Raw genomic sequence first — 25563 nt, 5'->3', positions numbered from 1 at the left:
GATGTTGTGCACAATACAGTTTATTTTTCTATAACTTGGTGTTGTGTTTTCTTTGTGGTGGGGATAAAGCGTTACATGTGTTGTGTGTGTTGTGCAAACAATTTATAACACAAAAGGAGAGTATCAGGAGTAATCCAACCTCACACTGACTCCCGTTTTAGCGAGAGACTGCAGACACACAAAGTGTGTGGGGTGGTGGGGGAAACAGGTCTCTTAGGCAATTGCCTTAGTGGATGTGGAGGGGTGAGTGCGACAGGTGGATAAACCTATGAGGGAGTTCCCTATACGAACTAGGTGGTCTCACACACATTATAGTGTCATGTTTCGTCAGATTACCACCTAGCCCCACCCAGGTAAAATGATACTACCTGGGTGGACTCAACCTTGATGTTAAAAGAACTTCAGAGGGAGTGCTGAAATTGTATCGTGCTGGATAATACAAGGGATCCAGTTAAGAGTAGTGATAGATAGAATTACCTTGCAAATCACCTGTTTGGTTTGAAAATGTAATATCTGTGTTTGTAGGTAAGGTTAAAAACAGGGATGGGGAAGCCTTTGAGTGTGATGGCTCAAGGTGTCTAGAAGATGGGGACCAACATGTTTCTGCCCGCGCTAAGAGCCTATACGGTCTGGGGCATTCATCAGGGTCGAGGATCCCTAAAAGTGTGGAGCATAATTGAAATGCTCGTTGAGAAAAGTTAGTGCTCAAAAGAAAAATGGGCCTACCTGGTTATGCTTAAGGGGTATGGCCCTGTACAAACAAGCGGCTGGGACTCGGACCACATAGGTGCATAATCGAGTTGCTGCCTTTGGAGTAAGTGTGACTGTAAGGGGCAACCCCCCTCCATCAGTTCCCAGAACAGAGGCTATCTGCCTTGTTTGTACAGGGCCATACTCCTTAAGCATAACCAGGTAGACCCATTTTTCTAATCTGTAGACAGAGGCTCAGGAAGCTGCATATTGGCGCTTAGGCATGATTTGGTACCATCACATGCTGTGCAGGGACACAGGGTGTGGTACAGTGTCACACTTGCATTGTAAAAGGGAATCAATACCAGCCCAGATTTTGACTGATACTGTGAGTAACAATAGACAGACCCCAGTCTCTGCAGGCTGAGCAGACAGACCTAGACAAAACACCATCTCCGACAATTGCATTCATCAAGGTACATCATATAGCCTACAGCTAACTGCCATTGGATGTCTACGTGCAGAGCTGAGGACATAGTGAGTCATTACCTGGCTTCCAAACAACAGTCCAACAAGGTCAGATGTGGTCTGAGATTACTGTGCCAACATAGACAGAGCTCAAATAGTGATCAACTGACACATACGACATGCATTCACCCCTCCTGCTGTAATGCAATCACTTGTGACTACACATTGATAACATCTTCTGGCAAGAGTTGCCTGGGGATGGCTGTCACCTCACCTAGTCATGTGTATCCAACACAAGTTAGGTCAGGGAACACTCAATATACATTCACCACATTGTCTCAGGACTCCAAACCTGTCACTTGCCATAGAAACATGCCCATTGACTTACCCATTAATGCACACTGACAGCACCTACAGGGCTTTGACTCCACAATCTAACAAACTGGGCCTAAGCCTAGGCTAACTAAAGCTAGTATAAGTAGAAGTATTGAGAAAAGTGTGCACATAGGGCACTTGCCTGTCCATACAGGGGTAGGACCTCATCCATCAGCTTCTCCAGCTCTTCCAGCAAGAAGGCAGGAGCCCTATCATCTGCAGGACATGTGATTTCTCCCAGAGACGATATACAGCAGCTCAGGTAGAGGAGGTCTTGATGGCAGCAGTGTCAGGAGTCGAGTGAGGAATTCAGCAGAAGTTGGTGGTCACGTCTATCATGTACCCGACCGCCACTGCCGGTGGACACTTTCATTGGCCCAAGACCACCACAGGCAGCAACATTATCCTATGGCAGTGTCCACCACGGTAGCATTTGCCTACCACCATGACGACTTCACTTCTACCGGCGTTCACAGGCTGTTTCTAATGTCCAGTAGAGTAGGTCAGGCAGCCACCATTTTAGAGGCATACAATCCAATTAAACACTATTTTTAATGCATCACAATTCAGAAAATTATGTCTTGATGATTCTTGAGTGCTGGCTTTGTCCTGTCATGTAGATCAATCGTTTTAGTAATCATATTGGTATGGGGTCCAGTACATATGACAACATAATGGGGGCACAGCCACCCTCCCTCTCCCACAGGCAATCCAGGATTTGGGGAATTTAATCACAGTCTGCAAGGTAAGCTACATGCACATATTGTTGCTGGCCAGATAGATGGTGTGTATACATATCTGGAAAAGCAAGGGGGTAACGTGTTATTAATGTGTAATTGTTAGTGGTGATGTGAGCTGTGTATCATGTCCTCAGTGAATCACATGACATGTCACAGATCGTATATGACATTTATTAAGCAAATTGCAAGGGACACAATGAATGATGGCCATATTTTCCTTTTGTCAAACATAGTTACCCTGGGAGGAGAAGGATCAGACAAACTCCTGTGCACCGTCCACTGGCAGATCTACAGGCCATAGAGGGCAGACATGTAATCCAGATATACCTCCTGGATAGGCAGACAATTGTGGATCTTTGTTGTCAGTTGGAGCCAGATATGATGCTAGCCATCAGTCATCCAAATAGCATACCACCGATTGCACACATCATGTCAGGGTTGCAATTCCTGGCCCCAGGGTCCTTCCAAAATACTGTGGCCCTAATTGCTGGGATATCCCAGCCTATGTTCACACTGGTCTTGAAGGATGTCCTTTCAGCAATGGTGAAACACCTGGACAGCTACGGCCAGATCCTCAACTTGAGGATTTTGCCTATGTGAAGGCTGAGTTCTATGCTTTGCCACACATCCTACATTGATGGTAGCCATGTAGCCTTGGTTCCGCTGCATGGCAATGAACAGGTCTATTAGAACAGGAAGAACTACCATTCCATCAATGTTCAAGTAGTTTGTTTGGCAGACCTCTACATTTCCCAAGTATGTGCCCATTAGCCAGGTTGAGTCCATGATGCCTTCACCGGCAGAACAGCGCTACTCCACACCTGATGACATGACTGTACCCACAGAGGGCCTGGCTGGTTGGTAAGTAACATATGTCAAGTGTGTTTGTATGCTATCTGCTGCTAGTGAGACAATGCATGGAACTCTTGGTTGCACACATGTTGCTTTCCCTTTCAGGGGACTCTGCATGCCCAAAACATCCATAATTGTTGACACCGGTGAGGAACCCAAATAAGCCAGGGGAAGTCAGCTTCAGCATGTTGTGGAGCAGGCTTTTGGTCTCCGGAAAGCCAGGCTTCGTAGCATTAACAAGACTGCCACTCGTCCAGAAAAGTTTGTAAGATCATTGAGGCCTGCTGCATGCTCCACAACCTTGCCCTGAGGAGAAACATCCCATATATCCCTGATGAGGGGGAGCTGGCAGTGCCTCCGGGTGAGCCTCCTGAAATGCCAAGTGAGGATGAAAAGTCAGGATGACATTGATGAGAATGAAGGTGAAGACATGTGGGCAGCTCTCATCAATCACTACTTCACTTGAGTATAGGTATGTGATGTTCTGTGATTACTGTGACTGCACGGTGTACTGTGGGGGCCAGGATTTGTTGAGAAGGGTATCTCTGTCACCATGAGACAGGGCATCTCGTGCCATGCATCATACAGCCAAGATTTGCTGGATACATCAGACCTGAAGATGTGACTCCCTTAATGATCTCCTTTGTTTGGGGCAGTCACAATGCACTGTCAGTGGAACTGAAATGGGTATGTGTCTTACGTATGCCTTTACCTGCCTAAACTCCTTGTATGTCATTTTTTCCTTCCAGGTGCCTTCACTATGCCATCCTCATGTGGGCATTTCAGAGTTGTGTCATTGGCAGGTGGCTGTTGCTGGTCTGACATGTGAAGGGGACATGAATTGATCCAGGTAGCGTTAGTGGCAGATTTGGGGTGTATGAGTCCTATGCCCAGGCTGCCTTGACAGTGGGAGGGCAGGAATCTGAGCTACACAATTAACCCGTTTGCCATGGTCTGTTGGTCCAATGGTCTCATGTGTGTCATTACGTGGCCTTGCAACATGTCATCCTGTGCAATCCATGCCTTCTACCATCACAGTGTGTTGACATTGATCCTCTATGACCTGTTAGTGCCTGTCAATGTGTTTCCTCATTGCAGGCCAGTATGCCTGTGCCACAAAACTGAAAAAGGTTTGTGACATTACACCAGATGCTTCCTCATTGATAAGAGAGGGGCCTGGGCTCAGGGTCTGTAGTACTGCACTCTGTCTGTGCCATGGCATATGGTAAGTGGGCAGGCCTGATTTTGGTATGTGATAAGGATCAAACCGGAGACAACATCCCATACTCTGTTGGCCTAATCTATGGGCCAAGGTCTTACAAACACTTTCGGGTGTGGTCTGGGGCACGGTAGTAGTAGAATATTCGTCCGGACTCCATATGGCCAGGACGTTCTTGGCTATGACACTGCAGACATTCTTAACACTTTATGTACAATGCAGCACAATGAAACGGTTGCTGTGACCAGACACTTGTGACATTGTGTTGCTAGTCATCCTCAGCATGACACTACCTGAGACATTTCCCTCCATCCATTGCCTTCTTATGTCTTACTCATGTACATAACATGTGATTAGCATTCTACATTCCAGACAGTTATAAAAGAGAGGTACTAGGCAGTGTTTTAGTGATGGATGTGTTTATTTACATTACAACAGAACTCAATGGTGATAATGGAAATACACAGACATTGATAAGGTGAAGGGATCAGTTGTTGTGGATGTGATCAACAGAGTGCAGGCCACAACATTTGAAGTTCATAGTCCAGTGTCCCACTAGCAAGGAAAATGGGAAGTGGTTAAGGAACAGTCAACAGAGTGAGTCCATGGCACACAAAGGAGTGACATCAGGAAGTGGTTACTTGCTGGCAGTGGTTGGTGTCTTGATATCCGCACCTCTTTGATGCTTAGCTGAACGCCCCTGCTTGTGGGTGGGGGGTGGGGGTCAGAAACTACAGAGGCAGGGGTGCCTGACATGGGTACTTCCCCTGGCAGGGCCTCCCTTCAAGTGGCTGACACTGATGTAGGGCATAGTGTGGGTGCACCAAAGGAAGGGGTGGGATGCTGTTGCCTATTGCTGCTCAGGGTACAGTTAATGTCCCTTAGCACCCCTATTAGGGAGGTCATGTTGGAATTGTGGGCCTTCCACTGTTCCCACATCTCACGATGGAAATCCCCTGTAGCTCCTTGATTTCCTTAAGTTCGGTCACTACCTGGCCCATCATACCTTGGGAGTGTTGGTAGGCTCTTAAAACCTGGCTGATGGTATCCTGACCAGGGGCATCACCAGCAGCCTCTTGATGCTGGGCCACAACATTCCTCGCACGCACCCTACCCCCACATGCTTGTGTCTTTGGTGCAGCCTGCCTCCTTCCACTGGTTCCAGGTCCATCATTTACAGGGTTGGCAGGTTGCGACTCTGGAACCTGGATGGGGAGGCACAAAATGTTTGTGACTGTTGTAGGGATGCAGGTCTTGGGGTGACTAGCTGCCTGTAATGTAGAGGCCACAGGTCGATGTGGTCAGGCTGAGGCTGATAGATGTCATCTGGCCAGGTTGTCCAGATGCCCCAGAACCATCCTCGATGTCCATTGATCCAGGAGTGCTCTCCTCACTGAGGGCTTCGGCCATGGGGGTACTGGCAGTCTCCTCTGTCGTGTCGATAGGAGCAGTAGCAGTTGCAGTGGCAATCCAACCTGTTGATGTGGAGAGACAATGTTAGTGGTTGTATTTGAAATCTGCTTCCAATAGTTGACTGTGACATTGGGCTAGGGCCATGTTCACATTATATTTGCTGATTTCCTTTTGTGACATGTACACATATTGTCATTTGTAGTGAGCTGACAATGTTGCCACATACCAATTCCTGTTCAGCGACATAGCCTCAGACTGTCTGGAATCATTAGCTGTTGGAGGGATAGTAATAGACTCTTATCTTGCCATCAGTGCAGGCCAGACATTGGCTGGGCAGGATGTTGTAGGAGTCACCTTGAAAGCTCTTTATTTGTCATGCAGGCATCCATGGATGATATGTGATAGTTGCCATCCTGTGATCAGTGCAATGTGGATGGGACTGCTGCCAATGCCATACAATAAACACAATTTGGGGGCTTTGATCTGTGTAGGAAGTTCTTTCCAGGCATTTTCACTGTCTTCACTATTTTCACCTTGGCATTGCAGCTGTAGATGGATCTGGTTGTGTTACAACACTACAGGTTGTACCATGATATGTATCCTTGACTCTTCCAGGTGTGTCACGTTCATTGGTGGGTTTAGGGACTGTGGCACAATGTCACATGAACAGTGGCCTGGTGTTTGTGGTCACATGGCCAGGTCCTTCTTGAAGTTATTCGGACATTACTCTCATCACAACTCACAGTTCACATTGCCTGTCCTCTGAGATGAGTGGACTTTCATAGCAAGTATACCATTAGTGATAGTTGACCATATGCAGAGTGGGCTGGGAAATTGGATTGGGTAGACAGAGCCTCCTGGCCTCAGCAGTCATGTGACTCTCTGTACTACATGCAGTTTTTCACGTTCACTCTCCAAGGTGTGTGCACGTCATGTGTGTGTTCCCAGGTAAAAGTATTTGGCAGGGTGTACAGTGTACTGTTGCTGGGAGTGTGAGTAAGGGATCCTTCTATGAGTACTAACCATTTAATTCCCTGTATCCCACACAATGTAGGGTTGTCCTCCTGTCAGGTGAGTACAGTACAACGGGTGGGTAGGGAGGGGAGTGTATTTTGTATAGGGAACTCTTTATTGGCTGGAGGTGGGTAACACTACATTTGCCCCCCCTGGCCTTGACACTCCTGTCAGTTTCTGTCCTACTCCCACACATTGTGTAGTTGTCCTCCTCTCATGTGAGTACAGTTCCATGGGTGAGCAGAGGGAAAACTGTGTTTTGTATCTGGGTACACTCTGTTGGCTGGGTGGTTATACTACGATTGCCACCTGGCCTTGGCATTCCTGTCAGTGCCGCCCTACTCCCAAACACTGTAGAGTTGTCCTCCTCTCAGGTGAGTAGCATTCACTAGGAATTGCAGGACATGGTAATCTCAAGTGTGGTACAAGGTTCCTGTCTTACTAATGGTAATAGAGTGCCTTCTGGGAATTGTGGTGCAGTAATTTCCTTGTGCTGCAATCCAGTATATGGAGACATGGTTCCCCCACGTAGGTCTAGTTTCCATGTGAGGTGGCAGACAGTGGTCTTTGGACAGGCGGTGACTGGACTGGTGGGTGGGTTGACAGTGAAGGTGGCAAAAGGTGATCAGTGAGCATTCATCCCAATACATTTTGGTGCCATTTTTACAGTTGTGACTTACCCAACTCCTCTCCCCCCAGTAATTCCTGACAAGTCCTCAAGATGCAGGATGGCGAAGACCTTCTCCTCCCATGATGTGAGCTGTAGGGGAGGAGATGGGGGACCACTGTTAGTCTTCAGGACCACAAGCTGGGGTCTGGATGCCATTGAAAGGACCTTGCCTCTTCTTGATGTCATCCATTGCGTGCAGTAAGCTGCTTACAGAGTTCACTCTGTTGACTATCCTTTGCCACATTTCCATTTTCCTACTGATAATAGTTTGCTGGACTTGGACTCCATATAGTTGTGGCTCAACTCTGATAATTTCATCCACCATGACTCTTAACTCAACATCTGTGAATTGGGGATTTTTCTGGGGTGGCATGGTGGTGATAGAAAAAAAAACAGGTCAGTGCTGGGTGCTAAACAGGTACTGGGGAGTATATAGAGTGGAGATGTGCAAATGTGTGTGATGTGGGTGTGTGGAAGGTGTGGGGTGTTGGCTGAGTAAGAGATGGGGGGGTGCCTATTTAATTGGATAGTTTGTAGTGGTGAGCGCTCTCAATGGTGTATTTTGCATTGGAGTTGCAAAGGATTGTGGTGTGTGAAGGCGTGTGTTTTATAGTATGCTTTGCAGGTGTGTCGATCTTGTGAATATGTATAAGCTGTGTTATTTTTAAATGCATCAAATGTGGTGTTGTCTATTACTGTGTTGACCCTGGACCACCGTGGGTCAAATCGCCATTGCAAGACTGTCATTGTGATTTTCGACTTGTAATATGGTCAGTGGTTGGTTAATGGGCTGGCAGTGCCGGTGCTCGCACTGCTTATTTCCACCCTCCAGAGTCCTGGCAGGTTCGGGTTTTTGATGGCTTTTGTTGTTCCTGCCTGTGTAACTTGTAACATGACAGTCTGTAAGACCACCAACATGGCGGTCTTTTGGCAGCCGATACTACAGTGCTCTAGCTGTCCAACCGCCAAACTTGTAATAAGGCCCTATGTCTAAGCTTAATTGCAAGATTTGGGGAAAATTCATTGATGATTTTGATGTTTGCCTTTTTCAGGAGTCATGGGCCGCAAGTACAGTCCATAGGGTGGGGTTCTCAAATCTGAATGTGGAAGCATTTCTCGCACCAATGGGGTGTCCAGCAGGGAGTCTCATTATATGGGTTAATGTTAATTTGAATTGTACTACAAAAAAAAGTGGGTGCTGGCTCTAGAGACCTACTGGCCATTAAACTGACAACTACTAAGGGTGCATAGTCTGTCCTATTTGTCAATGTTTATAATAGATTTTCTACACAGCATCGGGTATCCCCTTTAGTAGCAGCCTAGGATGACCTCTTAGGCACAGTGGCGTGTCATGATTTTTTACTGCTGGCAGGACACCTAAACTCAACATATAAACCCTCGGAGATGGTGGCTAATGTTACAGAGGAGAATGATGAGGTGTGGGGAATCTCTGGGTTGGGCCATGCAAGTCCAGTTAGAAATACAAAATGTTGTTCTTCAGTTCACCTCATTAGCACTTAAGCATGGTTTGCATGTTTGCAATGGGCTCTCAATCTCAGATAAGCACTTAAAACATACATTTAAGAGGGCCAATTGCTGCTCGAGGATGAACTATTTTTTACTCTATTTACCATCTTGCTGTCATACGAGAGACATGAAGATAATTGAAAAGTATGTTAGTGACCATAACGCTTTGTCCTCAGACCTACATGACATGTTTATTGCCCCAGAAGTCAAACCAGGCAGTGAGTAGATCTATCCAGTAGTTACTACTAACAACAGATTCAAGAACAAGAAGATCAAATGGCCCAAGATCGAGGGGAAACAAGGGAACCAAGATACGATCGCCCAGATATACCCATTGATAGTGCAAGCACTTATGGATTTAAACAGGGTACCAATATCTTCACTCAGTTACTTGAAAAACGTAAACCTTTCTTTTACAAACAAGTAAAGGGAAACTAAACACATTAATAAATATCTATGGTTTAAAGAATCCTGCAAGTCAGCAAGGAAAAATCTGATGGTGGGCATTGAAATTGGGATGAAACCGTACAGTGGCCTACAAAAAGAAGCAATATACTAAAGTCCTAGCCCAATTTAAAGGGGATTGGGAGGAATCCCAATGGAGAGAATTATCCATTGCAGCCAAAAACAAGGACAGTAAGTTGTTCTGGCATTTGGTGGCTAAGAACAATAGGAGACAGATTTTAGAAGAGGACTTTCATATTGAACCCCAGTTGTGGGTAAATCAGTTTAGCACTCTTTATGCCAGGCAGAGTTTAAAGGCACTGGGGATAGGCAACCTACAAGGTGCTGGCATGCAGGGAGCTTTGGGAAGAGGAAACTAAGGCCCATATTTATACTTTTTGACGCAAAACTGTGCCGGCGCAGTTTTGAGTCAAAAATATTACCGACGGCTAACGCCATTTTGGTGCACCATACAGGCGTCATATTTATACTTTGACGCACGGCAGTGCAAACCACAGGTGGGAGTCATAATTTTTGACGTACACCGCAGCGTCAAGTTGTAAAGCAAAACGTAGTTAATGCGGCGGAAATGACTGTGGGTCGATTTATGACCCGCAAACCGGCTATGCGCCGTTTTTTGGACGCAATAGCGTCAAAAAAACCAGCGAACACTGTCATTTTACCAGAGGAGAGCCAAAATGGATCCCAGATGCCACTACAGACCCCAGGAAGATGACAGCAGACCAGGAACCAGCTAGGAGGACCCACACAAGAACTAGGACACTTTTAAGATGAAAAGAAAGTGTCGTTTTAGTGCAGAGGAGCAAGAAATTCTGGTTAAAGAGGTGACGGAACACCAGCACCAACTGTTTGTCACCTCAAAGTTGCCAATCAGTAGGAGAGAGGCTATATGGCAAATATTGCAAGCGCAGGGCCAAGGAAAAGATGGCCAGGAACAGGAAGGCAGCACTGCAGACTGGAGGGGGGAATCCAGCACACCAGGAGGCCCTGGACCACATGGAGGAGATGGTCACAGCCGTCATCCTGAGGAGATCGTCACAGGGATTCAAGGACAGGACAGCGCAGACTACCAGGAGACAACGCACATGCAGGGTAAGTTGCATGAGGAATTATAATGCAATAATGTCAACTGTGAGCAGGGGGGATACCGACCACAAAATGCATGGAAGTCATCTTATACATGGAGTGGCATGGGCAAAGGGGCACGGCAGGGGGGCATGGCCTGTTCTGAGAAGACCTGGGACACACCATTACACAACACCAACAACAGTCCCATGGGGCCACGCCAGGAGGGAAGGCCACAACATCAAACTGACATCCCGGCACACGTCAGCCACCATACCCCTACATTAACTAGGGCCCTCTTAGCAACCTCTAGCCATTCCGACAACTGGAATGTAACTGCGACAACAGTTGCCACTACCACCTCTGCTCTGTGTGCAGCTCAAGTAGCCAACGGCAGTAACCTCCCCATGGATCATACACACCCAAATTAGGGGGTGAGAATGACAACTTCAACAATCCCCAGAAACAAAACAAAGGCCCCAGTACTGTCAAATGTCAATGCCCATAGTTGTCGCAAACATCAGCCAATGTAAACAACAATAGGAGCTACACAGCACTAAGGACACACCCATGCTGCATATGTCAGGGTCCATCCTGTGCCTGGGTAACAATGCAACATCCCAAATGTCATACTGCTCAGACAACAACATTGAGGGGGGGACATATGTAACTGGTCACTGAAATACACCTGCACAGTCAGAGGAGGAAATAGGACACTGATACGAATATCAGGGCAATCCAATGTAACACACATTCCCCAACATCAGCAGGACACATTATTAATGTCAACATCCATATCAGATCATAACATTGCCATGCATAGGATATGCCACATGTCAAATACATTTAAGTGGATGTGAAAGATCAGAGATTGGGGCAGGTCAGATTGTTAAGTGTGCTGGCAGGGCCATCACTACACCCACAGCCAGTGAAAGGTCTCACCATGAGAATGGATGTAGACGGAGGCTTGAGTAGGAAAAGAAGGTGGCAATTCTCTATTTGGCATAAACCAACACCTAGAGGCGATGAGGCTGACAAGTCTGATAACTCAATAACATACATGTGACATGCAGGTGGGCCATAGGCCTGGAAGAATGTCCATCTGAAGGACTGGAGAAATCAACACAAAAGAAGATCACAAAGTGAATTCATCAAAAGGCAGGCACATCACATCAAAATTGCCACAACACAGACACACTAATTGTACCCTGTTTCATTGCAGAGGAAGATGGATCTCTTGCGGATATGCCTGTCCCAGATTTCCCTGATGACATGGATGACGAGCCGATAAACATTCCCCAGGAGACTATTCAAAAGGACCTTGAAACCCTCCAGACCCCACCTTCAGTCACAAGGAGGAGCACAGAACAAGCAGCCATCGCAGAGGATCCACCCACCACCCCAATTGTAAGACCTGCCAGCTCCAATACAGCTGAGGACTCAGACGACACTGACACCAGCTTTGAGAGAACTGTAGTTGGAGTACAGTGGGAGCTGGCCAAGGAGGTGCGGGTGGGGATGCAAACTATGGCAGCCAGCCTTGAGGGGGTGCGTTAGTGTATGATGTCATCTGCAGATCAGGCAGCAGCTATGCAAGCCCTAACATCCCTCCTGCAAGGACTACAAGAAACTGTCAAGGAATTCACCACTGCAGTAAGGGAGTTGCCACAACACCTCGCACCCCAAACCTTCCACTGCATGCACGAATGCAATCATGACCCCCTCAGGGCCGACCTGGCTGCCTACCATCGTGATGTGGCTGCTATTCTCAAGAAACAGCAGATCCTCCTTGCTGCAGTACTGCCCTTAAGACCTTCACAGGGAGCAGCCACCGGGATGTCTGACTCCACGTCTCCCAACACCGAGGTGTGTGTTGCCCCTTCACAACCAACAACAGCAAGGACAGAGGAGGCAACACACACATCAGACGAAGAAGACATGGAACAGATCACATTCACAAGGAAAATGACCCGGAAGCACTAGTCCCTGCCACATGGCCCACATTTACCAAGGTCCTGAGCTTTGTAACTTGCCAGTCTTGCAACAACTGTACTCAAGCGCTGTTCTGCAAACCACTGTATATCTTGTCACCCAGCCCAGTGATTGTCTCTCTCCAACTCATTGGCAAATTCTGTCACTCTGCACTGTCTGAAACATCAACCCAAGTATGTCAAAAGCATTTTGGTAAACCCTTGTGTTGGATCACAATGTAAGATGCCACTATAATGGACTCACAATCATGGACAATGTACAGTTAGCACTACAGCACTTTTCAATAAATAGCACTTACTCAACAAATCTGTCTCTGGGTAATGTGACATATCAACTGTGCAGTAGATAACTGAAATGTGCCTACTGTCAAATTACGTTGCTTGTCAATACAACTGTCCTGATAATACGTAGTCAGAGAAATCTGCACAGTGCCCATGATTGCATCATACTCTGCCCATCCTGAGGGACAAATCTGATGAAGTGGGAAACCATACACCATCATGCTGTGTTGGACAGAAGAATGCTTCCTCAGGGGATAACTAAGTCATCAAATAGTGGCTGCAAAATGTTGTCAACGTGCAAAAATGACACAAATAACATGGCACATTAATCTAAGCAAACACTACAAAAACTGCATAAATGAAGGTGTCTGAGTTTACATACAAATAGGTAATCATGCTGAACTGTGTCACAAATGATGTATGAGAGTCATGAAGACAAGAATACAAGATTGCCAATGAGAACTCATCTCATAAGGGTGTCCATGATCATCACACTGCAGTCAGACCTAAAACTGTTTGCCCAATACCAACTCTGGAAGCACTGTTTGTGACTTTCAAAACACACTTATCAACAGAAACACATTGTCATCCATATTAACTGTGATTGGTGGTTGCAACGAAGGGTCGACACTTTGCAAGGTAGCTCTGGGCTAGCTGCCAATCGTACTGCTCAGTTGGGATTTGTTTGTAGCATAGGACACAGATGTTATAGTACAAAATTGATGTACACTGAATCCAAACCCACGATCAAGTACCATTCAACTCATACTATTAAGGGTTAACCAAATATTTATTAAAAGCTAATCACAGATGAGGAAACTGAGGGAAAAATCTTACCTACCCTAATCTACCCTGACTACTCATTACCCACAACTGTCCCTAACTAACCTAAGCTACACTTACTTATCACAGGTAACGAAACGTTCTAAACATCTACCCCCCACCCCCCTTATGAGACGGGACACATGGAGGACAACACATACTAGCCTAAACACATACTATACTATCATATACATATATATATATATATATATATATATATATATATATATATATATATATATATTTATATATATTTTATTAAAAAAAAATTTGTTGTATTTTTTTAAATTTTTTAAAACACACAAGAACCCCAACATAGCCCCCCCACCCACCCACCCACACACTTAAGAAGTAAATATATAAAGATTGTGGACCCCCCACCCACTAACACTAACTAAACTAACAGCCTATACTAACCTAACACTAAGCCCCCTAAGCCCACTAACTATAAGAACATGGAAAGAGGAGGGAGGGGAGGGAATCATGTCCATCTAAAAATGTCTAGAGGTTGGACCTCCGGAGGGTCCTCTTAATAGACTTAACACGCCGGTTAATGTGGCGCACATCCCGGCTCAGGTGGCTCAACTTGCGCAGCACTCTGTCCATCTTACGTTCCATTTGGTTGAAGGCTGCAGGGTCAACAGATGGAGCTGTGGCAGTCTGGGTACCGGTAGAGGAGTTCTGTGTGGGTGTGGTGCCAGGCCTAGTGGGCTGTCCTGCACCAGCGGCAATGCTGGGGCCTGGAAGTCCAGCAGATGTCGGACTAACAGTCCCAGCTGTGGGTGGGGCCACCTGGCTCGGATTGGTGGTTGTGCTGGTGGTGGCTGTGGTGGGCAAAGTAGGCCCACCCTGTGGGATGGCTCTCCATGCCCCAGAGGCCCGTTCATGGCGATATCGCCGGGCCATCCTCCAGAACCCCGACTCCATCAGCAGGATGTGCTGGTATCTCATGGCCCGGCGCTGGAATTCATGGACCTGGTCTGGAGTCATGTTAGTAGCTGTGAAGACAAATGCAGATATTCTACATTAGTAACTGCACTGTGTGAAATTGCACAAGAAGTTGATCAGAAAATACATCTACTGTACTTGTAACAGCTCATATCACAATACAGATCATTGAATGTCCCTGAGGAAGTACATGGCAGGCCAGACTACAAAGGTCACATCACACATAGCACATCCATAACCTACAAGATGGGTAACAACTGGCTTTGACTTGCAATCTGAGTTCTGCCAGTTATCAGCTAAGAATCATGCTGCATATCCTCCACCAAGACCTGGGCTACAAATGTCAGTGTACGGAAAGCAAAACTAAAGCCACATGGTCTGCAAGTTGTAACTGGACTTGCCAGTATAGTACCAAGTGCCAAACCTGAGTGTGTATACTAGTTTGCAACCAAACCGTCACTTATTCACATGTATGTGTAACATACTGGTAGCATCAGTACTAGGTACCCCATTCACAAACCCATGCCCGTCTTTGAGGGTGGGGGATGGATAAACAACTATAATTTGCCAACAGCATGTACACCGAGGAGTGTATAGAAAACTCCACACATGTTTGTCTCTACAGACACACCACAGGTAAGGTCTATCAACAATTAGGAATCAGCAAACCCTAGAGCAATCATAGGGCCACACATGTCAGGAAATGCAGAACTTGGTACACAACATATACTTCCAGTGAGGCCTGACTTACATCAGACACATAGTTGCTAGAACACCCATGATCATGAATTGCATGCTCACCTAGGCCATTGCACTCAAGTTCCACATACTTGTGGCACTACATGTGGAAGTACATGCTGCTAGGAGGTTCTACCTACTGTTTCATAATTACGTAGGTAAATAGGGAAGCAGATGTCTATTGGAAAGCAATTTGCTGTACCAATCTTGTAGAATGTGGGTCTGACAGGCTGACAAAATCGGAGCTGACTTCCAGTGCGACTCTTGGTGATACAAGTGTCATCCACATGACTAACCCCTGTACTCACAGTGAGGCCTACAGGAATGGCCTACTATCCCTACATAATACCATTGGATACGTATTTGCCAACTCAAAACATGTGAGAAACTGAATTCCCACTCATGGAACAAGAGAAAACACATAACAGACATATCAACACTTACTGGAGTGGTCGGGGTCCTCAAATGTCGCCACCTCTCCCACAGTGTAGGGTGCCAGTCCACCTGTAAGGTATGGTAGGAAGAAATGTGCTCAAAATCTATGCACAGCGCAACAATTTCATAAACATATGCAATGTGTAGGCTGAATAAGGAAATGGCAGCCATTCAGACATGATGGTACTGCATCTGATATATCACTGCCAACTTGTACATAGCATGGGTCTCCTGTGACAGTTACACACTTATCTGCACACATACATTGGCCCTAACTATCATGTGGTTGAAAACATGCCCCGTAATTGGTGACCAGAAAAAAATATGGAGTGTAATAGTCTCATCAAGTGCATCCAAGAGAGAAATCCAAAGCCTGGTTACTTGAGGACTGCATTACCAGTCAAACATGCCTTGTGGCTATGACACATTAATGACACATAGGTACAATGTACAGAGGGAGGGGCAGAGTCTTTTGTAAGCCCCCCTGTTGTTACATTTGATTCAATTGATGTGGTTCAGCTATGTTGATTTGCACCAACCATGGAGATGTGAAGCCATGTGCATACACTTGGACTGCCATCCATATTTGGAATGTGGCACAACTAACTCCAACAAACGTTCTAAGATGTTAGCTGAGGGCACCTTACACCTTTTCACAATGTTTTCAAATCCAGATCTGACATGTATCACATTCATAGTACTTCCGTGAACACTTTCCTTCCACACTCACCAGACTCACATGAGACATATGTCTGAGCCACTTTGCTATTATCAATTGACGGAAAGGCAGCACTCATTTTCTGCATCATGTAGTGATTCTAAAGTCAGTCTAGCAATTGCGTCAATAAAGTTGGCCTAAATGTTGGTACATCCGTACTTCTCTGTCAATAGTACCCTATATAGACATGATTGGCTCCTATTTTGTTTGCTTTTCTGACAAAAAGGCCGCACCAATTTCCTTCATGGAAAAGTATCCTGTAAGTCTGCTGAGCACATGCTACCCGACAGATAGCAATTGTGATCCTTGCCATAGTGCACCAATTATCCCTTTATGTTTCCCCAGCATTACACACAGTCAGCAAGTTAGCTGGCAGACATTGTACTAATCCCCTTATGTCACTACAGAGCATTTAATCATGCACATTAACATGATTTGTACTCACCAACAGTGCCACCAATCATGATTCCCAGGTGCTCCAAGAGATCCTGCTCCCTGGTGATGAGGTCAGCCCACCGGTGCTTCAGCTGGTGGTCACTCCTCTGGCTGGCATACACACGCTGCAGGTGAAGCAGCACCTTTCCCCACCCGATTCTGTGCGCCTCTATTGGATACCCCTGTATCACCCTGCCCCCTGCCTGGATCATGAGCGGCAAGAAATGGCACACAAGCCAGATGAACCCCCCCAACTCTTCTTCCTCCATCCTGCCAAGACGTAGCCTACCAGACATACTTGAGAAGTGAAAGGGAATAGGGGTAAAAGAAATAGAAAGGGGAAAAGGGGGAAAGTAGGGGTACAAATACAGATGAAAAGTAAACTTAACCACTAAAAGAGCCCAACTATCCCCAAACTAGCACTACCCACAACAGACTCCCACAATCAACAAAAACACAAGATAAATGGACAAATGTAGAGAAAACACAGTAGTACAGTATACAGCAACAATATTTATTTCACAAATGGACTTTACAGATAGCACACAGGACAAAAAAGCACAAAATCTCAGGACAACACTCTCTACACAGCCACACAGTCTAGAAGGATCATAGACTGCAAAGTGAAAGTGAAAGTACACCCACTGTACATGATCTGTAAATAGGATATCCTATTACATCACTTCCTGTATGAAAAGCCCCTCCTTTTTCGCGTTATGCGTCATTTTTTGTCTACCAAAACTGTATTTGCGTCATTTTTTTTGACGCACAGAAGTGAAAATTAGCCTGCATCCTCATAATGGTACATGGCCTGTACAAATATCTGGATGCGGGCTAAATTTCACTCTTGTGCGTAAAAAAAAGTGACGCAAATACAGTTTTGGTAGACAAAAAATGACGCATAATGCTAGGAATGTCAACATTTCAGTGCATTAACTGGTTTTGGGCAATTTTTCTTGTTTTTTTGTTATGTTACATTTGGGACACATCAGAGATAGGCTGATTGAAGACACTATGGTGTTGATGGTGTATGTTCACATGTGTGACATCATACTGCAGCGGACCATGATCCGCTACTCCCTTCACAGTATTTTACGGCTGGAGACGAGCATCGGATGCCCCGAAATCCAGCGACCAGGAGGACGAGCTGCTGCATCCCGCCACGCTTCCGGAGAAGCGTGGCAGTACAGGTGCGTGGGACCACGACCCTGAATCCGAGTGAAAGAGGGGAGAGAGAGAGAGAGAGAGACAAACAAGGGCACAAGCACAACACAAACGAAGGGAAGGGGAGGGAAAGGAGCGTAATCGAAGGGGAGGGGGAGGGTCAGAAAACTTACCACTGAACACTGTAGAACATAACAATAGCATAGGTCACCGAAGACACCGCGCACAGAATAAAGAGCACTGTAGAGGCAATAAAATACAGAAAGCATATTTGTTAACCATAAGAATCACTAGGAGAACTAGTACCTTGAAAAGAATAGTGGGATAAGACAGAAACAAGAGAAAGACTTATAGTAAGAGCAAATAGACAGAAGTGCCTAGTCCACTTACCACTACTGTTCTCTTCTTTCCGCATGTGCCTCCCGGGGAACCCCTACGGAAAAGGAACAGAAAAGAGGAGAGTGAAGACCAGACCACGGAAAACACCCTACCACCCTATACCCAGCAGTTAAAGACAATAAATACGTACCTGCACTTGTTCACCTTCATTATTCAAAATAAAACTTCTTTGTTGTCACACCTGGAACTCTGTCGGACTATTCTAGAACGAGTGGGCTTAGATACTGAAAGTTATCGCACCAGGTTCAGACAGACGAAATGGCAGCATCAGGAGAACCCCCGCACCTTATATTACAGAGTCCAACATGCTGCCGGGAGATGGTTACAACCCACAGAAAACACAAGGGAGGACATGTTTAATGTCATAGTATTAGAACAGTATTTGGATGCTTTACCACCCACCACCCGGAACTGGGTAAGACAACATCCCGGGCTCACTAACGGCACTGCTGTAGATCTTGCCTGTGTCTATCATAGAGGTTCGGACTTCCGTGCTACCCCTATTCGGACTCCTCCCCCTCCTATCAGACCGGCCATATCAAGAAATAATCTCCAGCGACCAGTATTAAATCACAGTACAGACAGATCACAAGCAGCAGGCCCAGGGCCATCCGGGTATGTGGGCCCTGGTCCCCAGTGCTACAATTGCTCGGAGACAGAGGAACCCATGGAGATAGGCCTGACCAAGGGAAGGGTGTTCTGGTCTGGAGGAGAAAAAAAACAAATATATCCTTCCCATTGTCATCAATAATGTGGAAAGAAGAGCCCTCATTGATTCCGGTTGTAGTCAGAGCGTGATTAGGGGAAATTTGGTATTGCCAGGACAAATTGATAATGGACAACAAGTCCTAATCACATGTGTACATGGCGATCAGCGGTACTATCCCACAGCTAATATACGGTTGCAGTGGAGAGACAGGACTGAGGACCTCTGGGTCGTGGTACTCTCCAACCTTGATGAGGACATAATCCTTGGTACAGATTATGAGGATTTTCCCTCGTTATTGGAGCGAGCAGGGCAAGAACACATTCTGAGGACTTGGTGGAAGGAAGCACCCAAAGGAATAATTACGGACGAACCAGGGAGGGTACGAGTTATCCTCAGTAAAAAACAAAAAAGAGAGCAAAGACGCTCATATTCGCAACACTTCCCATCCAGCGAGGGTTCTACTCTATCTGGGAAGATTTGCACGATTACTGGAGATTTCCGGCGGAATCAGAATGAGGATCTCTCCTTAAAACATGCCTGGCAGCAGGCGCAGTCTGGGGCAATACAAGGGGTAGGTCCCAGGTTCCTAATTCGTAACCATCTACTGTATCGCAATCCCACACCCACCCGGGGAAATGACCTTCAGTTGGTGGTACCCAGAAGTCATCGTCAACAAGTGTTACAACTAGCACATGGGGATAACGGGGAAGGACACTTGGGAAGGGAGAAAACTGAGGAGGCAGTACTTAGACGGTTTTATTGACCGGAGGTTTATTGTGAAATACGTAGACATTGTGCTGAATGTCCCAAATGCCAATTGTATAATCCTTCCTCACAAAGCCCTGTTCCACTTCAAGCCCTTCCAATTATTGATATCCCCTTTACCCGGGTTGGGATGGATCTCATTGGTCCCCTCACACCCACCACTCGGGGTAGACAATATGTCCTTGTGTTGGTAGACTATGCTACACGGTATCCGGAGGCCATAGCTCTTCTCAGTATACACACTAAAGCTATTTCCCAGGCAATGATCGAGTTTTTTTCAAGGGTGGGTTTCCCGAAAGAAATATTGACTGACCAAGGGACCCCGTTTATGTCCCGATTGATGGCTGAAGTATGCCGGCTACTAGGGGTCAAACAAATTCGTACCTCAGTATACCATCCACAAACAGACGGGCTGGTGGAAAGATATAATAAAACAATTAAATCCCTCCTAAGAAAAAGCATATCAGACGCTGGCAAGGATTGGGAGAAGAAGTTACCGTTAGTTTTATATGCCATCCGTACACATGTACAGGCGTCCTTAGGTCACAGCCCATTCGAGTTGCTGTTCGGCCGACAACCTCGTACATTGTTGGATATGTTAGCCGAACAGTGGGAGGATACGGAGGAAGAAGTAAAAGATCTGTTAACCTATACCCGAGAGTCAAGAGAAAATTTACATAAGGTATAGGAAGAAGCCCATACTGCTTTACGTGAGGCCCAGAATAAACAGAAGCGGCTATATGATACCCAAAGCACAGTGCGGACCTTGACAGTAGGAGATAAAGCACTGGTGTTACTCCCCAGTACAGATAATAAGCTGTTGGCCCGATGGCAAGGGCCATTTGAAGTAACAGCTCAGATTAACCCCACCACGTATAAGTTGGCCATACCCCGTGGCAGGGAACAGATTTATCACATCAACTTGCTTAAAAAATGGTTAGATCCTACAGAAGACCATAATATTCGGTATATCAATACTGATGTTACTGAAGACATCCCATATCCAATGCTATCAAACCCTGAACTGCCTAACCAGTCATTACCATGGATCAATCCCGAACTTACTGGATCCTATCACAACCAACTAACTCATCTAGTACATCACAATCACGATGTCTTCTCAAAATATCCAGGGAGAACCCCCCTAGTTCAACATCCCATTCGCCTTAAAACAAATACTGTTCACCGCCAGAGACCATACCGCATCCCAGAAGCCAAACAGAAGATTATTGAAGAAGAAGTCCAAGCCATGTTAACAGCAGGGATTATAGAACCTTCAGCCAGTCCTTGGTGCTCGCCCGTCGTATTGGTACCAAAGCCAGACGTCAGTACTAGGTTTTGCGTAGACTATATGGGGGTCAATAATTTAACCTATTTTGATGCCTATACAATGCCGAGAATTGATGAGCTCATTGAGAGATTGGGCCAGGCCAAATACTTATCCACCCTAGATCTCACAAAGGGTTATTGGCAGATACCCTTAAGAAAAGAAGATAAAGAAAAAAACGCGTTTTCTACCCCTTCGGGGTTGTATCACTTTACTGTCCTGCCTTTTGGGCTCCACTGGACTCCCGCCACCTTCCAAAGACTCATGGATGAAATCTTACGACCCTTTAGGCAATATGCCGCTGCCTATCTGGATGACATTGTTATCTATAGCAATACCTGGGAGGAACACATGACCCATCTAAATACCATATTACAAGCTTTACGAAATGCCCAGTTAACTGCCAATCCTGAGAAATGTCGACTAGGACAAACTAGCATCATATACCTGGGTTACGTTGTAGGGGGTGGTAAGATTTATCCCCAAATCGAAAAGGTAGAAGCTATCTCCAACATGACGTTCCCTAAAAGGAAGAAAGACGTTAGGGCTTTTCTGGGATTAGTGGGTTATTATAGAAGCTTCATTCCCCATTTCTCCACAGTGGCAGAACCCCTTACTGAATTGCTAAAAAAAATCCTATCCCAACACCCTTGGTTCCCCGTCAGTGACTGCGCTATGTAGCTTTAACTGTCTCAAAACCACTCTCATTTCTGAACCTGTGTTATGTTGTCCAGATTTCAAAAAGCCCTTTGTGTTACTAACTGATGCCTCCGACGTGGGTCTTGGGGCTGTCTTATCCCAACCACAGGATGATGGGACACTCCATCCCATCTTATACATCAGCAGGAAATTACTGCCACGTGAATCACATTATCCGATTATTGAGAAAGAATGCCTGGCGATTAAGTGAGCTATTGAATCTCTCTGATACTATCTATCTGGCAGGACCTTTACCCTCATCACTGATCACGCTCCTCTTACCTGGATCACCCATAATAAAGACACTAACTCCCGCATTCTGTGGTGGTTTCTTTCCCTACAGCCTTTCTCTTTTCGGATTCAACATCTTCCCGGAAAATAAATGGTGACTGCTGATTTTCTTTCCCGCTATCCGGTCTCTGAGCGTCTCGACAGGCCGCTCTCTAGGGGGAGTGTATGTGACGGGCTGGAACCTGTTCGCCCGCACTCCGACTTCGCTTGTGCTGACGCTGCCACTGGTGGGCCCAGGCAGCCCAGTTTACCTTTCCGTGATTGGCTCGACGGTTTGGAGTGGCGGGATGTCAGGAAGTCAAAATCGCCGCTACCTGAGCGTACGGCGTTCGGTGTTTGGGAGCAAAGGAGTTGGAGGCGATAGAGGAACCGTGAACAATTACCCAAAGGAGGAGTTGGGAGGAAATAGGACGGACGCCGAGAGCAGAAGACGAAGCCAAAGTAATAGCCGGAGACAGTTGAAGCAGTCGTATCCTGGAGGAGACGACTGGAGACGAGCATCGGATGCCCCGAAATCCAGCGATCGGGAGGACGAGCAGCTGCATCCCGCCACGCTTCCGGAGAAGCGTGGCAGTACAGCGCGTGGGACCACGACCCTGAATCCGAGTGAAAGAGGGGAGAGAGAGAGAGAGAGACAAACAAGGACACAACACAAACGAAGGGAAGGGGAGGGAAAGGAGCGGAAGCGAAGGGGAGGGGGAGGGTCAGAAAACTTACCACTGAACACTGTAAAACATAACAATAGCATAGGTCACCGAAGACACCGCGCACAGAATAAAGAGCACTGTAGAGGGAATAAAATACAGAAAGCATATTTGTTAACCATAAGAATCACTAGGAGAACTAGTACCTTGAAAAGAATAGTGGGATAAGACAGAAACAAGAGAAAGACTTATAGTAAGAGCAAATAGACAGAAGTGCCTAGTCCACTTACCGCTACTGTTCTCTTCTTTCCGCATGTGCCTCCCGGGGAACCCCTACGGAAAAGGAACAGAAAAGAGGAGAGTGAAGACCAGACCACGGAAAACACCCTACCACCCTATACCCAGCAGTTAAAGACAATAAATACGTACCTGCACTTGTTCACCTTTATTATTCAAAATAAAACTTCTTTGTTGTCACACCTGGAACTCTGTCGGAGTGTTTCATCCTCTACCATCCGGTCACAGTGACGTCCATGTGTCCAATCCTTAGATGCAAGTCATTGTGGAAATGAGAGAGGGCATGTGTTAGTCATACAAGTAACAACACCTGTAAAGTGGACTTCCAAGATTTAGGGTCACGTAGACACCACATGTGACATAGCATGCACCAGATGGATGGCAGACACTTCTTCATGTCAATGGTCCACATTTTCTACATCCTATGTCCTAGAGTATTGGTAAGAGCTTCCTAGGCACTAGTTGGTGAATCCCACAGTGAGTCATACACATGCATTGAGGAAGTGGGTACCATGTTGTTTGCACAGACAGACAAGGGTGAATCTCAAATGTATGATGACACCACAGTTGAGGCCATCGAAGTGAGCCCGAACTATCAAGTGGCTGTGGTGGACCAGCATACAAGACAGCACGTGTCCACATATTTCCAGTGATCAATTGCACATAGGTGTCTTGTTCATGTGTGTGGTCCAATGATGATCCTGTATATTGTTTGGGGTGTAATTTGTCACAGTTCGGTCCAGAACTCATGAGTCAGTGGCAGCTATTCCTGTATCTACTGAGTATCCTTGGTTGATCAATGTGAGTAAAGTGGATGTGGACATGTGAACCAACATGTGGATGGTCCCACCCTGTCACTAAAGATGTGTAATGAGACAGTCAACAGGGCAACCTTGGTGTGCTGAGTGAGATAATGTCTCAGGTGTCATGTTCCAGCAAGTGTCATTACAACATTTGTACACAGGTTAGCCTCTTCAATTCCCACTGCATCTGGGAACATCATAGCCTCTGTGCTGATTATTCTCGCAGCTATTCACCACACACGGCCTATCACTATGTTGTAAGCACTGTGATTCTGTGTGTGAACTGTCATGGTCCTGACATTTGTGTATTTTTCATGGACATTATCAGAGGTTGCTGGTTGTGCTGAAAGCCCCGTACCCAATCCCTGCCTACGGCCCTGGGACACTGTCACACTTTGTCATTCATGCATAAATGCAACCCAGATAAGGGATGGGCCATGAATTTTGCTTTTCCAAGAGGATGCAACTCAAATGGTACAGTTAAAAGGCAGATGATGCTATACAATGTATTTGTGTATGCATTGAAGAAGCCCATGCCCAATACCCCCTGATGAATGAGAGGTTTGCTAACGCAAGTGTGGTACATATGTAGACACAGGGATACTTTAGTGTGACGCACAGACAGTTGTCAGTCAGGCTGACAGAATGCAAGGTGATTCAGGATCCAGCTACTTGACAAGTTGCATAATCAGTGGTCTGACTAAGACTGTTTGGAGGACAAACTAGAGAGCTGGCATGTCAAACTGTGTATGTCCTGTGTTTTTGAAAGTGACAAATTAACCCAGTGGCTGTGTTACACGGCTTAATTAGTATCAATGCTTAACGGTGTATTTGACATAATGGCAACTCCTATGCTGTTCCAGGCATCAGCAGGGGCAGTGATTTTTTAAATAGGTGGTGTGCATGGAGGTAATCACAGGTGTGGGCTGCATCTGTTTATCACCAGTCCTGTAGGTGAGACTTGCATTCTAAGGGCCAACAGACATTTTCACACGAGAAGCAATCTACAGGCGCTAACAGGGCTTTGAAACTAGAAGACAGTGTATAAATGAACCTGACGTCCATGCAGTCAGATGTTCTATTACAATGGCATACCATAGGAAAGGGTGTAGCACACTGGTTTGCTAATGTTGGTCCTTTTGTGTAGAGGAGGGAATATCAGGGTACACGTCTTAGTATTCCAGGGACCTCTTCCGACAGGTGGGTTGTGACCAGGTGCATGGGTGTGTCAGGAGTTAAGAAATGGGCTGACATGTACATGGAATGTCAATTGTGCAATGCTGCTCATATGTGTGGCACTTGTGCTGTCTATGTTCTGCTTCTATGGGTCTCTGGTCACAGATAGTCCTTGCAAATATTGGATGCAGTTGGACTTACTGCTGTCAAGGGTCTGCTCAGGCATTCCTGTTACTGATGCCAAAGCACATTGACTGCCTCATGTATGAGGCTTGTTTTCCCCTTATTGAGTGATGGTGTCTTAGTTGTGTGCCATATGCTGCGTTGGACCTTGTTTCAACATGTATGTGTGAAATAGTTGTGGTCCTCTGCTATTGGCCTTCAAAGGAGAAATGTACATGATATATGTCATTAACAGTGTG

This window comes from Pleurodeles waltl, chromosome 4_1 (assembly GCF_031143425.1).
Source record: "Pleurodeles waltl isolate 20211129_DDA chromosome 4_1, aPleWal1.hap1.20221129, whole genome shotgun sequence".
NCBI lineage: Eukaryota > Metazoa > Chordata > Amphibia > Caudata > Salamandridae > Pleurodeles > Pleurodeles waltl.
This window is presented reverse-complemented; position numbering follows the sequence as displayed.